This window comes from Lycorma delicatula, chromosome 10 (assembly GCF_047948215.1).
Source record: "Lycorma delicatula isolate Av1 chromosome 10, ASM4794821v1, whole genome shotgun sequence".
Taxonomy (NCBI): Eukaryota; Metazoa; Arthropoda; class Insecta; order Hemiptera; family Fulgoridae; genus Lycorma; species Lycorma delicatula.
This window is the reverse complement of record NC_134464.1, coordinates 37,749,998-37,767,703: the sequence shown is the minus strand read 5'-3', so window position 1 is coordinate 37,767,703 and position 17,706 is coordinate 37,749,998. Positions and strand designations below refer to the sequence as shown.

Below are 17,706 nucleotides of genomic sequence, written 5' to 3'. Positions count from 1 at the left end.
GAAATATTAGTGTGTATTTAAATAAAATTTGAAAGTGGAATTGGGAACTGAAGATTTAGAATGTTGAGCAAAAATGTTTGAATAAAATATATAGAATGAATTCCACCCTCACTTCTTCTCTGCATTATAACTGGGGAAAAGAAGTCACTTTGTACATTGATTGTTGCTATTGAAATACAGTGATGTGGGTAGACACTAACAATCTTTAATCTTATTACATACGTATATGTCATTCTGTCCAATGCTGGCAAAGCAAGAGTCTATGAAATTGCTTCTACACACTGTGAATTGTATATTATTATTATTTAGCATTGTCTTTTTTTTGCAACTGTAAGAGCACACTGCCAAAAACATTTACCAACAATTTTATAGAGTTTATGATAATATTGTGAATGGTATAGCATTGTTAGAGAAAGATCGTTAGAGATGCATCTTTGTGCATCTCATACAAGGAGAAAAAAAAAGTCAGTCATAATTTAACTCATTAAAAATACTGATAAAAGAATTAGTTGTTGTCTAATAATTTCTGAACTTCAAAAAAATTTTGAAAAGAACTGTCAGATCATGACAGACAAGTTGGGTTTCTGTAGGTCTGTGCAAGGTGGATGTCAAAACAATTGAGTAAGTTCATAAAACTCAAAGCATAGTCGGTATTTTCACATTCCCTAACTACTAACAGGGTGATGAACATCTCAAGAAACTTGTGACTGAGGATTGGAGATGGCTCAAATTCATTTAATACATTGACAAAGGAAAAATACAAAAAGTGAATGCATATTTCATCTATCTCGCAATCAAAACAAAGAACCTCAAGGAGGCACTATCGAACCAATTAGTGTAGTGACTGCAATTTTGCTGTCAATACATGGAACCTGTAATTACACAACATAAGAAGGTTATTGTGAAATATTGAAGGAGCTTTGGAGATCATTCCAAAACTAACAGCATAATGAAAGATGTTATTCTGCATGAAATTTGCAGTTCTGTGCTGCATGTAACTCGGACTTTATTCAGCGGTTCACGAAGGAGATAGGAGGAAACGTATATTTGGCACCTAGTGACACCATTTGACCATTTAAAACTTGTTACGACCTCATGATTGAGGTTTGACAGATATAACAGATCTCAAATGTCAAGGTAGCCTGAGAGTAGAGATCTTCAACAAGGGTTTGTAAAAGCTGGTGCTACGGTACATTAAGTTTTAATTCGAGTAATAACCACATGGAAAAGTATTGTAGGTTATCTATGTGTATAGTAAAATGTTTTTCTTTTTTTAAGTACTGAAACATTATCCCATCATACCTTAGATACACTGAATCTGTCTCTGATCACTTAGGTTGCTCCCTACTTATAGCTAACAGTTATACTAATAGTCTTTCTCCTTCTGGGGATGTACCATATTGTATAAATCTACAGGGAAGGGAATTTCAAATTGTGGTTTTAAAATTTATAAAAGCATTCCAACAGTGCAGGTAAATATATCAAACAAAACACTCTTTATAACCAGCCTTGTTCTTGAAGTTTATAGTGTTTGAAAGGTAGGTAAATTTTTTGTTGAGTAGTAATGTAGGTAGTTTTATAAATGTTCTTGATTAAATACTTAACTGGTGTAAAAGTTTCTCCTTTCAGGAGTTAAGTCATTAACTTTTTCAAGTGAATTTTGTCTCACTTTGATGTCATGTAATATAAACTACTGAATTGTGAAACTTTTGAAAATTGGTCGTTTTAAAGAATGTCCTTTGGAAATTTATAAAATAAATCTTTTTTATGCTAGTAATTTGTTGATTTTAAATCATAGTATTGTTAGTTTATTAAATAGATTGATAACAAATATTATTGCGGAAAATTTGTTGTTCTTCATTTTCATGATTCAGAACAAACACTGTTTATGATAACTGTAGGTATGACAATAAATTTGAAATTCATGAGATGGGATATTTCCTATAGCGTTATATCATTGTTTAGTAGTAAACCATTTTTTTCTGATTCTTGAGTCTTAATATTAATGACCATTAGGTTGCTAGTCGGTAACTAAAAACCAATATGTTTCAAATTATCCTAATAAACACATTTTGTTATTTTTATTACATAATTAGGAAAATCCATATTTAAATAAAAAGAAACCAAGTTAAATTTTAAGTGCAAAAAGATGGGTTGGATACTAGGAATTCAGAAATTTTATTAAATAATAATAATGTAAATAGAATAATTTTAAAACTCTTTTGGATTAAAGGATTTAGATACAGTTGTGAGAACTGCCAGCAACATTAATCTTGACAATAAACATTGTTTTAAAACAAAGTTGAGAGATACATTGCTGATTCAAATAACAAAGAGGTTTGCTACATTATTGTTTTGCAACAAGCACTGATATTCATCAAAATTTTCTTGTTCACCTATTGTACTAGATAAGACAGGTTAACACAGTTTAGATTGACAAACCATTTGGCCCTAAATCTGTTACATAATAATAAACAAAAAGACTGAAGTATAATCATGTTTGTCAGAAACATGATGCTTGTATTTTTTTAACTTATATTTAATTATCTTTTTTATGTTGAATGAAGTTATAGTTTTTTTGATTTAGGTTTGTAGCGGCGGGGGCTGCCTCATTCATGTTATTTTATTTTATTCCACTTTACTGAAAACTTGTCTTTACTGGTTGTAAAATATGCTTTAAAAAAATTAAATAGGAGAGTACTGGGGTTAGCATCCATTTGCAGACTGCAGGTGAAGAACTTTTAATGTGCTGGTGAGAGTTGGTAGGCAGTTAGGATGGTGCATCATCATGACAGTAGACAGATAATTTATAGCATTAAAAAGATCTTGACATTGGTAGTCTGATTCATGAGACTAATTTAGATATGAATATAAATAAATTATAGAGAATATTTCAGTCCTTTCATTGTACTTTTGTAAGCCAGTACTTGAAAGTTTCCCTTGGCTAATTCCTACATCACTTTTGGCCAACCTATTGAATCTTTTTGTGTATATATATATATATAATTGATTTCTTGAGACTTTGGTTGCACACAGTTCAAGTTACAGGTTCATATTGCAATTGTAAGCAAGCAAGTTCATATGGTCATGCTTGGTGATTCAGAAATTTCCAAAAAGTTTACATAAACAAGCCTAGCTTTGTTCATTTATAGCCAATACAATGTCAGAATCCTAAAATTGCACCTGGTACTCTTTTTATCATAACTAGTAGTCACGATTTTAAAGTATTTTTGATCATAATTATTTGTAGTATTTTGCATTTTTTTTGTAACATATTCAATATTCATTTTCTATAACTATACATTTGCATAAATTTACTTGAATTATATGACATTTTTTAGCAGGGTATGTAAAATAATTTTTTTTTTTTTTCCATGCTAATGTAGGAGAAACATCAGCATGGTCATCACAGCAATGTCTTTTCCCAGAGAAATTGTATCCAAAAGTCACAAGAGATCTTAATACTCCAGTTGCTTTAGAAATATTGATGACTACTTGCTGAAAATGTCATAACTGTTCTTCAGCTTTATACAATGAAGAAATTATGGCTGGCTAGGTCCCAGAGAATTCAAATTTAAATACAAAGTTAGTTTTTTAATGAATTTGTTTTTTATATTTTTATTTTTAGTTGTAATTGTAGTATTTATATTATTTGAATTTTACTACAGTCATGTTAATTTTTTTATACAATTATATATGCTACCTTTCCTGCAGAACTGTTTAACTTTTAAAGTCCATAAATGGAGAAAACTAGTTGACTTCCATTTTGATATTAATGGTAAAAATTCAAGCGTCAAATGTACATTTGATGGTTGGATTTTTTATAACCTAACCACTGAGGAATTCTAACATTGCATAACTTCAGTTACTGAATATGCAAACATATTCATTTTAATGTTTATAATTTTCCTGGTACTTGTCAGTTACCTCGAAGTCACGCTGTTTCTTGTTATATATTGTGGTTTTATCTGCATTATTATTTATTATTATTGATAATATAATCTTGGAAAATTAATATTACATTAGAAATAATTGTTTTCCATTTCATTGCAATAACGTGATTTTGAATTGTTACCTGAAAACTTGTATTTTCTTGCTTTTGGTGTTATTTGGTTTTGCTATATGTTGTCAGTAAGACGTGAAAGTTTGGGATTTACCAGCCACTGAGGAAGATACTATTCATTTTTGTATAATGCTAGTAGTATATCATAATGGACATCAAGTGGTGTTGTACAAGAGTTGCATTAAGATGTGGGAATTGGTTTGAAAATTGTACTTTGCTCTTTCTGACTGTTACATATATTTTATTTATTTATGGGTATAACAGTCATTTTCGGTTAAGTGGTATGAGCAGGAGTTGGATATATCTCGTGAAACTGTTGTAGAGTGAAATAAATCTACAGGAGATTTGTGTAGAATAGTGCAGAGTAAGATGAATTAGAAGGTAGCTGGTCCTGATAAAATATTTAAGGTCAATTAGAGTATGTTTTTGCAGCGAAAAAATAATGCCAGTTGAGTAAAATTGTATAATGCCAGTTGATTTAAATTTGTACTTGGCGAAGTTTATGTAGCGGCAGCTTAATAAAGGTTATGATGTGTTGACAGCTATAAAGATTACTGACCTCCTGAAATTAATATGTTACTAAGGTAAATGAAAATAAGGTTTAGTGTTTTTAGGTTTTACATGTGTTTTAACAATAGTTTTTGACAAAAAATGGTGAAAAATAGGTGACGTCCAGATAACCGACCAGTACATTTGCCTTAATTATCAGTTTTTTGAACCATCTGCTCTTTACCAAATAATAATGTTATAAATAAAATGTTATTCATATTTGTACATAATATATCACATAGCTTACATCAAAATCTATCCTACTTTAGGCATTAAAAAGGAACTGTCCAGTATTTGCTTAGAAGGATAATGGAAAACTGTAGTCCTTCATCTATTGTCACAAAATACATAATTATATAAAAGAAGAAGTTGTTAAAGTTCATATTAATAGTTTTGATTTATAAATATATGAAACAAAAGTAAAACCAATGTCATGTGACAAATAAATACCATAAATAAAAAAATAATGTGGAAAGCAGTAATGGAAATTATTTAAGCATCTTAGATGAAGATGAAAATTTTTTTACTAGAATTATTTTATTCATTGAAGATAATCATATTGGTTCATGTTCAATGGTTTTTTATATATTTTATTGAAGCAATATTATATCATCTACTACTACATCATCAATACCATCATCACTATAATCTAAACCATCAACAATATAGATATGTATTTTTTTAAAAATTAACAGCTTTTAACAAAATAAATATTAAGTGTCAGCGTCTAAAATATTTCACTGAAATCTTTTTTTAGGAATTGACATTATTGTCATCACTGAAACAAGTAAGATACTCATAAAAACAGCTGAAATATTTAGTGATTTATAACTGTGTGTGTAGAAATAAGTAGACGGCTGTATAGGTTTCTGTTTTAATTTCAGAAATTTAAATGCATATTATCAAGAGATTTCATAATATACCTTTCAAACTTTCTAAGGGTAGTCTCATACTGACAGCATTATATGCTCTCGACAAAGGTTGATATCTGGATACACTGAATTTTTTTGATGAAGTTGATGATTATGTAAACAACAAAATACTTTAGACAAGCAGCAATTACAGTATTGTGGCAGGTTCTTATTACTCAATATCTAGAATGACAGGAATCAACACAAAAACATTGTTAAACCAGAATGAAACCCCTTCGCTCTTTGGGTTTGAGGTTTTTAATGGATTTCAAGTAACTGACACTTTCTTCATTTGTAAAGATGACATAACTGTATTTGGGGCACAAGGAAGTGCAGATTTATAATTCCTTATGCACTAAGTAACAAAAAACCATTATTATTACTTAATAATGCCAAAATTAGGAAAGTTATGGCTTGCCTTCAAGTCATTTTTTTTAGTTTCCAAAACAAGGAATACAAGAAGAATGAATACAGCGGTAAAAAAAGATACTGTAGAACCAGAGAGAGTGTTTAAGGTTAATATAAAACAATTTCAGTAAAAAAAGCCTGATCCAAAGTTGGACTGATTTTGTTGTGCAAAACTGCCTTGTGATAATAATATAAATAGTGATTTTTGTAATATGACACAAATCCTAAGTAACGCTACTTGTAGTCTCAGACATGAGGAAGAAATGAAAAGCAGGAAAACACTCTTCTCTGAAACAAAGATCTTCAAAATTTAACTTCATACAAAAAAATCAGGTTTTTAGGATCACAAGCAGAAGATAATTATATATGATACAAATGGCAGGCAGTGTTAGTAAGAAAAGTTAAAACAGTATGGTTGGGGAAAAATAATTCACGATTTCAAAGCCAGTGTTCACGGCTTGCAATTTAAGATTTATAAAATTCTTAAGATTCTCAGAATAGAAGCGAAGTATATTATGAATCTTAATCTTATATCTAAATAAGATTGATTGGATTATTTTCAAAGCTTGTGGACTGAGACCAAACAAGAAGAATATGTTGTATTCGTGTTCAACAGCCAATATGGAGGTTTCCTGGGATTCATCCAGGAAGGTCTTTTTTGAATATGCCTGCACAATCCAGCCAACAGCAAATATTTAAACACGGTTTAAAGATATTAAGGAATGATTTAAATAGAACGGTTTGGGATTAATTTAAAGAAAACAAGTTTAACAGATTTTGACTTAAACCATAATGAAGGTATGCATTTTTTTGGATTGCCAATAGATCTGGATTTGGTACAAGAGATTTCCCTCCTTGGTATTGTAGATGAAGGATGGAAGAGACATATAATAGCCTAACTTATAAGGCTTAAAGATGAGTAAGGCCTATTTTGTAATTAAAGAATTACCTTATTATTAATGTGTATTATGGTTATTTTTATATTCATTGTTAACTTGTGGAGAAATTTTTTGGGATCATCAATGAATATAAAAAAGTATTCAGAATCCAAAAAAGATTGTTTTGCCATCATGTAAGCCCCACTTTAGACATATAAACATTCTATTATTTCCTGTTATTTTTTTATGTAATTATATTCTATAAATCCAATACATTTAAATTTATATATTTTTTGGAAACTCACAATTATAATATCCACTAAGAGTTGAATTTTCATTTCCACTGCAAAAAATTGCCTTTTTAAAAAAAAATACTCGCTTGTTATATACGTTCAAAATATGGTAAATTTTCACTAGTCTTTCATCAAGAAAGACTAAAAATATGGAATTTCACTGGGTATTCACCCTGTTAGAGCCAAAGATTTCGTAAATTGCAGCATCATAGAACAGATCGAGGGCTTTAACTTCCTTTGATGCAAGTAGTCTTATTTTAACTCTAAGAATTTGGTTTCAAAGCTGCACAAGTATTAAATTTTATCAGAAGTTTTGAAGAAAACACTATTGGGAAGAAAGATACAATAAAGAAATTCTGGAAAATAATAGTCATTCCAGTCTTGACATATGGGTCGGGGCTATCGGTGAGGGAGATGTCTGCTCATCAACACTGAGATCTTATTCCATTTCTAATTCCTTGCATCTTTTTCTGACAAACTCAAAAATTGGCCTTACTTTAAAAAATTTTTCATCTGAGTCTTTCATTTCTAAATTGTTAACGATGTGTAGGTTTGATCTCAGTTGATAAAAGCGATTATGAGTCATTGTTTCAGAAAATATCATGACTTTTAGAGATTTTCTCCAGTATATCTCTATTCTGGGAAATTTTAAACCTGACATATAAATGTGTAACCCAATCAGTGCACGAATTTCTTGAGCATTTGTGGGCTGAAATGTTATACCTTTCTAGAGGGCATACATGTTAGTTTTTTCAACCGTGAATGAAATACATTCCTCAGTTATATATTTGTAAAAATAATCTATAGGAGAATCCAAATCAAAATAATTCTGTGTTTACAGAAAAATCACCAGTTGTAGGTGGATTGGAAGGCCTTCTTCTCCATCGGATATCTTTTTTATCTATGGCAGAATTAATAAAAGCGGTGGATCTGACCCAGCTGATATTGATGGCCTATCATGTAATTTTGATTTACTTGTTCCCCTGCTTGATTTTTTCATTTAAAATAGGTGCTGATTGTACTGGAGCTACTTGTAATGGTGGGAGTTCAGGCAGCACAGGTGCTGTTTGCAACAACAGCTCTTTATTTCTGCATCATCTTGAATAGCTAATTCCTCATTTCGTAGGACAACATCAGCACCTGCAGCATAAAAAAATGTAGCTTTAGCAGGTATTCACTGAATCCATCCGTTTTAATACTGGTAGGATATTTGTTTCATGAGCCAAAACTAGGCTCAATATAATTAAAAATGAAACTTACCAATTCTTGTAGGTCCCTTTGATGGTGCTTCATCTTCTCTCGCATCACCGCTCTCCAAACCTTCCAAATCTGAACAATTTCCATCTAATAGATTCAGAACAGATCCAACATCGTCTTTGTCATATAAATCATAAAATCCATTGTCTGAAAAATAAAATACAGTGTAGTCTGATTCATACACCTAACTAAAATGTAAAATAAGAAAAGAAAATAGTCTAAAGAAAAAGAAAGTAGCCTGCTGGTTACTGTATGATACTAGAAATTTATTTTTAGCTCATTATAATAAGAAGAAAATAGACCTAATACTTATTTTAGAAATTCAGCAATTCATATCTTGCTTTTACAGCCTTATAATAAAATTTCTACATATAGCACAAATTTCAGGGTTATTGTAATTTTTCAATTTATGAAAATGCTAAAAACAACTAAACTGAAGCATAAACTATCTTATGCTCAGATAAAATAACTTAATGAAAAGATGTTTACAGATTATATTATGTGAGGTTAGGAATATTTTTCCTACTATGTAGGGCTACTTGGTTATTTTATCAATGTATAAATTACCTTACATAACTTATAATAAATAATATAAATTAGAAATATTACTCACCTCTAATTAAGTAAATTTCCAAGTAAAATATGAGATATCAGCAGTTATGGTCACTGCACAAATAAGCAAAAGAACTGTAATAATAATATTAATAATAACCATAGCCTCAAAATTACATTGCAGTAGCATAATATTAATAATAACCATAACCTCAAAATTACATTGCAGTAGCAATACCCTTTGACTACACTTGGGCATTTGAATGTACACCGAGTTTTTGTGTAATTTATAAATTTCAGCATGCACCCCTTCAAAATGTAATCCATTTATAAATTAGAAAATATCATTTTAAAACTAAAAAAATTTATATTATGTTGTGAATGTGTCGGAAAATTAGAAAATATTACGTACCTCTCAATACGTTCAGAAGAAGAAATGCACTACTTGGATTAAAAGTATAAAAAAGCCATCGTTACATAAAAATCAATGGTAAAATATTTGGGCACCGAAATGGACAAGAGGAGTGAAAGGGTTAAGTTACTGATCATCTTTAACCACCAAAAATAATAAAATAACCTGTAATACCAACCTCTTTTATATATAGACTATGTATTAAATAAAACTTTATACGATAAATATTATATTTTGGCATATTCATCACAAAGTTATATAAATAAAATATGAATTCTGCTTCATAATTTACAATGAAGTGAAATTCAGAATAATAACTGTGAATTAATTAAAACTGTATAATGCCAGATTACTGTAAAATGATATCGACAGTTTGTCACATTTATGTGGTTAATTTACTATAAAATAACATTTAAAACAAACCCACAAGAGACTATGCCAGTACAATGTAAATGTTTCATCAAAAAATTATTTTGATAAGATTACTATGTTTGGAGATTTTTTAATATTCTTATCTCTTAGAAAAAAATTTGCTTATAATCCCCAGAATTGAAAAAAATTTGTATGAATTATGTTTTACACAATTTTTGTAAAAATTATAGGGCTTTGAAACTGCAAGTCCAAAGAAAGGGAGAAGTAACTCATTTTCTGGTGGCTTCCTGTAATTTACTCAATAATGCATTACTCAAATGTAGTAAAATAATATATTCATAATAAACTAATGTAAACAAAACCTTTGCATACATTATATTATATTTATTACATTATATTTTTTCTAATTGATGATGATTAAAAGTTACAACTCAAACTTAAGTTCAGTTATTTGTTAGCCAGACTTAACATTTTATTTTGAAGTTGTGAATTTAACTAAATTCATTAAAGATCAAACCGGATAAAATTTGGAAAAAATTGTTATCCACAAAAGTATAGTTATTTCAGATATTTAAACATATACAGTGGCAAATAACCTGTTTGAGATGTTTTTTATTCTTTGAAATGAGTGAATAATTTTTTTTCTCCAGAGGAAATGATCTTGGCACTTACCCATATGAAACACGTTCAAGTGATGAACCTGTTTGCCAAGGCCAGTTGGTAGAGTGAAATTAAGGGTCTCTGTGGTAAGTAAAAATATTGTTTATGAAATACAATTGCAAAAAAAATTATTTTTCTTTTTTTTCTTTATTTTTATAAGAAAAAAATTGATTCCAATTCGCATTTTTCAGAAAAACCTGTAAGAAAACTAGTTTTCCTAAACTACAAAAAATTCTTTTTTAATATTTATCTGATTATAGAATAGTGATTTTAACCTTTACAACAGATTGTCTCCAATCAGATTTTCAAGGGCATTATGTTATCTATTAAAAAAAATGTGATAGTAATAGTTTTTGTAATTACACCAGAGTTTGCCTATTTATTAACATTATTACATATATATCAACTGATTCATACAAACAAGGCCACTTTAACAAAAAGCCAGTTTGTCAGTTGGGTTTGTCACTTGTAAGTAAAATGTTATTAAACGTGTTAATTGGTTAATTTAATCTATTAATTGATTTTATTATATTTTTTTACAAAACCAAACTTACCAATCTTTTAAATAATATAAGGTTTGTTTGATTTGATAAGCATTCAAAGTTTAGTTGGACAACTAACTTAGTAAAGTGTCAACAAATAAGGTCCAAACAAGTAGATTACTAATTCTTTCTTTTGATTTTTTTATATGGTATCTTTACTGTGTTCATTATTAGCCCAGCCAATGTAATGTAATGAATACCATTATTGTTAGAGAAAGCATCTATTCCTTTGATGATTTATGTATGTATCACAAGAAGAATTGTAATGTAAAACAAATTTATATATTTTTTTTTACTGATGTATTTTCACAAAAACTAGTAATTTACAGTTTAACAATAGATTTAAATATTACTAAGAAATTAATTTCCAATCACAATATCATTAATAATAAAGGCAAACAAATTTCAAACCTTATTATTCAATAAAACCTTTCTTTAAATAATGTTTTCAAACACTATCCAAGAACTTCCCTCTTTGTTATAAGCCCGTATTATTTGAAACCAAATATTAACACAAAGCAGTTAACAAGCCCTAACTTTGTTTTAAAATCTTTGCTGCCGAAAGTAATCATTCAAGAGTAACTGCCAAACTCTTACAGAATGCATTTCGAGCATTAAATGGGGATTGCTTTGCACAGAATAACTCTGGAAAATATGGAAAAATTTAGAGAGCTAGGTTGGAGACTTTCCTCCGACTAAGTCTGAGAATTTTTTATTTGTGTAGACATGCAATACAATGCTGATTTGTATCTCTAGAGAAAGGCTTGATACCTGAGGTCAACCTTCAATCTCTTTGAAAGTAGACTGAAGTGAAAGTTGAAAAAGAAGTGGTTAGTCAACCTTTCAACACAATTTCCTCCAGCAACAAATACAGTATATTCAAGTATTGATAATCAATCGCTTACAGCTTAATAGCCTTACCAAGATGTTTATGTCAGTTCTTCCACTGACAGTTCTTTCTTACAACGTCTTTCTTGACTTAGTGGAGTTAAAAGTTCATTAACTCCTTCAAAAATTTGGAATTATTCAAAATATGTGAGAATGTTGATATTTCTTCTCAAGAACTAAGAGAAAACTCACTATCTTCATTTCTTTTTTTTAACACGCTGCTGTTGTGGTATCCTGGTGTATCAAATTATCAGGTACTACACAGTCAGTACACCTACTTACTGCACTTAAGATTATTGTAGGACATCCTGGCACACAGGTTCCAAGAATGACAAAGCTTGTCCAATACAGTTTCCTTCTGCTGTAATCAGTTTAAAACGATATGTGCTGAGTATATTCAGCTAATTGAGATATCTGTACATCTGTAAGCCATAACGGCGTTTGTTTGGACTTTTCATTCAGAAGGCACTTTCTTATTACAAAATACAATAATAACAAGACAAATAGCTCAAACTACCTCTATTTACTTCTAATCTATTATAATTAATTTTCTTCTTTAACTTCTATATATTATAATAAATAAATACACTTAGTGTGTTTAGATAGCGGAAAAAAATTGTAATATTTTTATTAAAATAATACAACAATGAAAATTTGGAAGCAAAACTAGTAAATATTAAAGAAGTTGTAAACGCATAAAAATTGTAAAATTATAACATATCATAACTTTTATTTGTCCCTTTTATTACATTCATTCCATATTTGCAGACACCGTTAACTCCTCCTTTTTTCTGCATTTTTTAATAAAATCTACAAGTAGGCCTTTTGTGTTTGCCAGAAGAGTTCCATAATAAAATGCTTTTTTTCCAATAATTCTTTAAGAATTGGTAAATTATTATAGAAATTCTCTCCATTCAGCAATCTTCCTTTGTCCATTAAATTAATTATGATTTTGTATACATCTTTGCTTGAATATGCAAATTTATCATAACAAATAAGAAATACTGTGTATAACCTGATGTTAAACATAATTTATAGCATTTTAACCCGTATTTATGCAACCTGAGAGGAATATATTGAGAGAAAATAGGCCACCCCTCCAAGAGATCTTTTATCAACCTCTAGCTTCATACCAGGTTTTATTGCCTTTCCTGTCAACCAGTGCAGACCACTGATGAAACGCAGTACTAAGAGAACTATCATGGAGTGATACACTGGTGAGCTGATGATAATATCAAATGGTATGCTGCTACCTAGCAGCGGTACACACAGCAGCATTGGTAATATTGATCAGAGCAGTACAATCATGTCCTGAAAACTACCAGCCACTTTTTTTTTTGTTTTTAAAATTATATTCCATAAAATAATGTCAATATGGTTATTTAAATTGTACTTGAATGTCATTTATAAAAAAAGCAAACCATCCGATGGAAGAATTTTCAAAGGGATAGATGGTTTTATAATCATTAGGCGATATATTTGCACACCAGCATACCGAATGGCAACAACATGTCAACCTTGGTTTGGTTTACAGAAAGAAACAAATGAAATTTATTATCATTAATAGATGAAATTAAAACAATATATATAATATCATTCAATAATTAAAGAGAGAAATAATTGCAGAAAAATTATCATTTATTCAAAGAGAATGAAGCTTATGCTACTTTGCAACATAATCTCCCAGCTACATTTCAGTACTTGTTCTTTCTTTCAGTGAGCTTTCTTATTCCAGTAGTACAGAATTGTTCATCTCTGTGTCTGAGCCATTCTTGTACTTCTCTTTTGACTTGCTCATTTTTGCCAAACTTTGTGCCCTGTAAAAACTCTTAAACAAAAATAGGACTAAACAAAAATAGCTGATGGTGCGAGATCAGGACTGAAAGTTAGGTGTAACAACAATAAATCTTTTACTGAGATAAAAGAGTTGTTTGTTTGCCTGATTTAAATTGCTCAATTCAGGTATTTCATAGCTTCAATGATAGGTAAGAAAAATTGAAATTAAAACTTCAATTTTGCTAATAATAGAAAATCCTATATAGAATTGAACTAAAGAACTTAAAACACTGAATTCCCTGCTAGATATCTGTGGACATTATGCAAGTATTCTACATACATACTTGCAGTGATATACAATATTTTGAATGTATTGTAAACACATGCCTAATATATGTTTATCTGGTTTTACTTTCAGATGTTGAAGTCTATAATCTTTTATTGTTAGATATTTATCCTGCATGAATACATCTGCAATACGCAAATCCGTCCATAGAAAAATTAGCTCCAAGTTTTGAAAAAAGCCCTGAAGATGTTAACCGCTGGGCATACCAAGCACTTGAGATGTATAATAAAATTGAACCTCATCCAGTCAATCCAGGTACCACTAGATCATACTACTCGGCATACTAAAAAGTGTATACAATCCAGTGACCAACTCCTGGAGGTTCACACCATAGCTGTAATGAAATTTATGTGAAATAACCCTAAAAAAAAATATAATACATACACCTTTTATGAACAGAGTACAATAAAGAATAGTTTTCATGTTATTATCAGTTTCAGAATTAAATAAAATTCTTTATTGTTAGTAAAAAAAACAACTTTGTTAATGATTTGAAACAAATTATGAATAAATTTTAAATGAGATTTTGCCAGATAATCTAATACATACCTCCTCACCAAAAACTTTTATTATAAGTACAATACACAATAGTAATATTCTCTATCTTAAATATGAATCATATGGATATTACAAATAAGGTGTTAGAGTAAATATTCTATGACGCTCTACACCCTGGTGAAATATATGTTACTTTTGATGTGTACAATTAATTGCTGTGTCTCTCACAGTATTTGGCTTGCCACTGGAATAAAACAAATAAGGTTTATTTGTTCTTTTATTCAGTTGTAAACCAGGTTAACAACCATAAGCCAACTTAACTTTCTAAAATATGGTAGCGTTGGCGTCACACAAACTTAAACTCAAGCAGTGCACTACTCAATTCTATTACGTTGTTTGGCCGACTTCCACGTACTTTCTATCGTTTGAGTGTGCGTTCCTGTTTGCGGGTCAACAAGAATTTTCGAGAGATTGACCGTTTGGTGTTTATAATTACACCGTAGGTTTTAAATGCCGTGCTACGCAACCCTAGTCTACATTATTTACCGAATATAATTCGTTTTGAGAGGCAGTGAGTTTCTGCACTTCTGTCTTGCACAGCAACCAGAAAAAACATTCTTTGGTTTGACGTCAGAAACTCCTGAAACCTCACTGCTGAGGTAGGACTCGGCCGACATTATGTTTCTGACGTGAGAGAAAGCTCTCATTTCAACAGTTAAGCCGGCCTTCCCCTCCCTAAGGGATTTTTTTTATAATATTGTACCTCACGTATACAGTTGCACCAATCAATTTTTGTGTTACGGTTAATCTCCAGATCTTTCTGTCAAAATTCACGGTCGTTAGCCTCTTTGCTCAGCAATAAACGAAAAACAAAATTTTTCATAACGGTAATCTGGACATAGCAAGGAACATTTCCTAATGTAACTATTAGCATTCCGTACAACCTATCAGCTCCAAAGAAGACGCGCATCCAAAATTACTTTGTGACCGTATTGAATTATGCGTGGATTTTGTACAATACTATGCTCCTGTAAGAACACAACAGCATTGTTTTCATTTGCAACTCTTTTCACAAAACGAATAAGATTCGTGGTGACTGAATGGAAATAAACAAGCGATTGACAATACGTATTTATAAAATTGTTAATTGCATGTTAGATGCGATTCAAAGATGCGGCATCTTATAATACTGTGTTTTATAATTTTTTTAAATACCGAAATGAAAACATTAATTAAAATAATGAATATTTAAAAGAAAAAGGAAAACAAGACATACAAATATAAGAAAAATAAATAATTTTCGACACTTCTTAGAAGATTCCAAAATTCACTGATAAAATTTCTCAGCTTTGAGGTGCCACCAACCTGATAAAATCAAATATTTTTCCTTATGTTTTCCTTTGTTACTGATATCCAAACTCCCAAAACAATAAAACTGTTAAGGTTTTGGCGAGAGCTTGGCGTCAACTGAAAACATCGAAAATCAAAATTCAACAATTTGACAATTTTTATGATAAAAAATTTGTCAAATTTTCTAAAATATGTTGATTGAAAATGTAAATACTATGGCCGTCCTGATTTCATACTTTAAAAAACTTCATAAATCATAACAATTCATGATTCATAAGCGAATGTTCTATTTTTTTACTTGCTTTTGAAAGACGATAATACCCAATGCAAATCATATGAGTAGTCATTCTCTAGTTCTTAGTTCTAAATCCTAATTAGTCATTTATAAGAACTTCTATGGTATAAAATAATTTTATGCAATTCGGGAGTATCATGCAAAATAATGTGCATCTTAATTTATATAATTATTTTCAAATTTTTCTTGAAAATATACTTAAGTTTTTATCTTTGAATTTTTGACAATGTTTAAAGTTATGTTATTTTTAATTGTTGACAGTATCAAATGATTCAATGATTGAAAATATGCTTATGAGATCATGTCCAAATTTTTGTAAGATATACTTAACAGTGATACCAAAAAATGATAACAATCAAAGAGAATGACTTATGGGCAATTTGATCATTTTGTAAGTAATTTTTTAAAATGTGTTTTAGTTATATAATTGACCTGAAAATTTACTAACTTATTTATTGCTAATTAAGTTCTGTGAAGTGAATTTGAGTATATATGAATTATTATGTACAGGAATAATAATTTTGTGTGAAGATATGCTAATTGTTTACATGAAAAATAATAGTACATATTTACAATTAAGAATTATTAGATATGATAAAGAACTATTTTCAAATTGAGTGGAAGTTGTTATTCCATAGGACTCTGTAATATAGAACTTGATTCCAATACTGTAATATTTTATTCGTAATGTACAAGAGCTGGATCAAAAAATAAGTTATACTCTTGCCATGTTGTTCGACTGAAAGGGATATATTAATATCTTGTGGTGGAGCACTGGTTGTGTTGTTGTCTTCATGGTCCCCCAGCAGCAATTCTGTACAAAACTCAGTATGTGGGTAGTGTCGTTGTCAATATGGCATGTCCTCTAAAGGTTTCATCCAGCATAGAAGTGCGTTCATTAGTTTGATTTTTGCGGGCAAAAAATTACATCTGTTGTGAAATTCATCACTAAACTGTTGAGATTAACGGTGAGAATGCAATGTCATGTCCCATGGTCACAAAATGTTGCCAAAGTTCAGAAACGGAAAAACAAATGCGAGTGACGAACTGCATGCTGGGTGTCCTTCAACTACAAACACGTCAGGAAACATGGAATGTGTGAATTAAATGATCTTGAGTAACCGGAACATTAAAATTAAAGAGATTGTAAGTGAACTTAACATCAGTTATGATAGTGTGTTTGTGATTATTCACAATCAGCTAGGTTACCATAAGATGTGTGCACGATGGTGCCGCATCTGTTGACCGGTAACCACAAATATCAATGTTTTGAATCTGCTCTTTCTCTTCTTCTACATTATTCCAGGATTGGTACACAATTTTTGAAACAAATCATCACAGGTGATGAGAGCTGGTTGCTTCATTACACTCCTGAGCATCACATGAATGGAGACACAAAAATTCACCCCAGCCAAAAAAAGTGAACACAGTCCCACGTGTTCGAAAGTTTATGCTGATAGTCTTTTTCGATTTTGAAGGAGTTATTTAAAGTAAATTTATGCCCCAAGGAACAACAATCAATGCCGAATCTTACTGTGAGTCTTTAAAAAGATTGCGTAAAGTTATTAAAGACACGGAAAATTGAGTGATGGAGTCGGTTTTCCTCACGACAACGCTACTCCTCATTCAGCACATGTGACACAAGACTTACTGCAA

At 30.2% G+C, this 17,706-nt stretch overlaps 1 long non-coding RNA gene across 1 annotated transcript in view; it reads left to right on the top strand.

Annotated features, from left to right (window-relative positions):
- LOC142331809 (uncharacterized) overlaps positions 1 to 14,504 on the top strand; it is a 35,669-nt gene extending 21,165 nt beyond the window's left edge. The window contains exons 2-4 of the long non-coding RNA XR_012758096.1: positions 3,387 to 3,585; positions 10,346 to 10,441; positions 13,980 to 14,504. This is a non-coding gene — a long non-coding RNA (uncharacterized LOC142331809). The remainder of the gene's footprint in view (positions 1 to 3,386; positions 3,586 to 10,345; positions 10,442 to 13,979) is intronic.
- Positions 14,505 to 17,706: the final 3,202 nt, after the last annotated feature.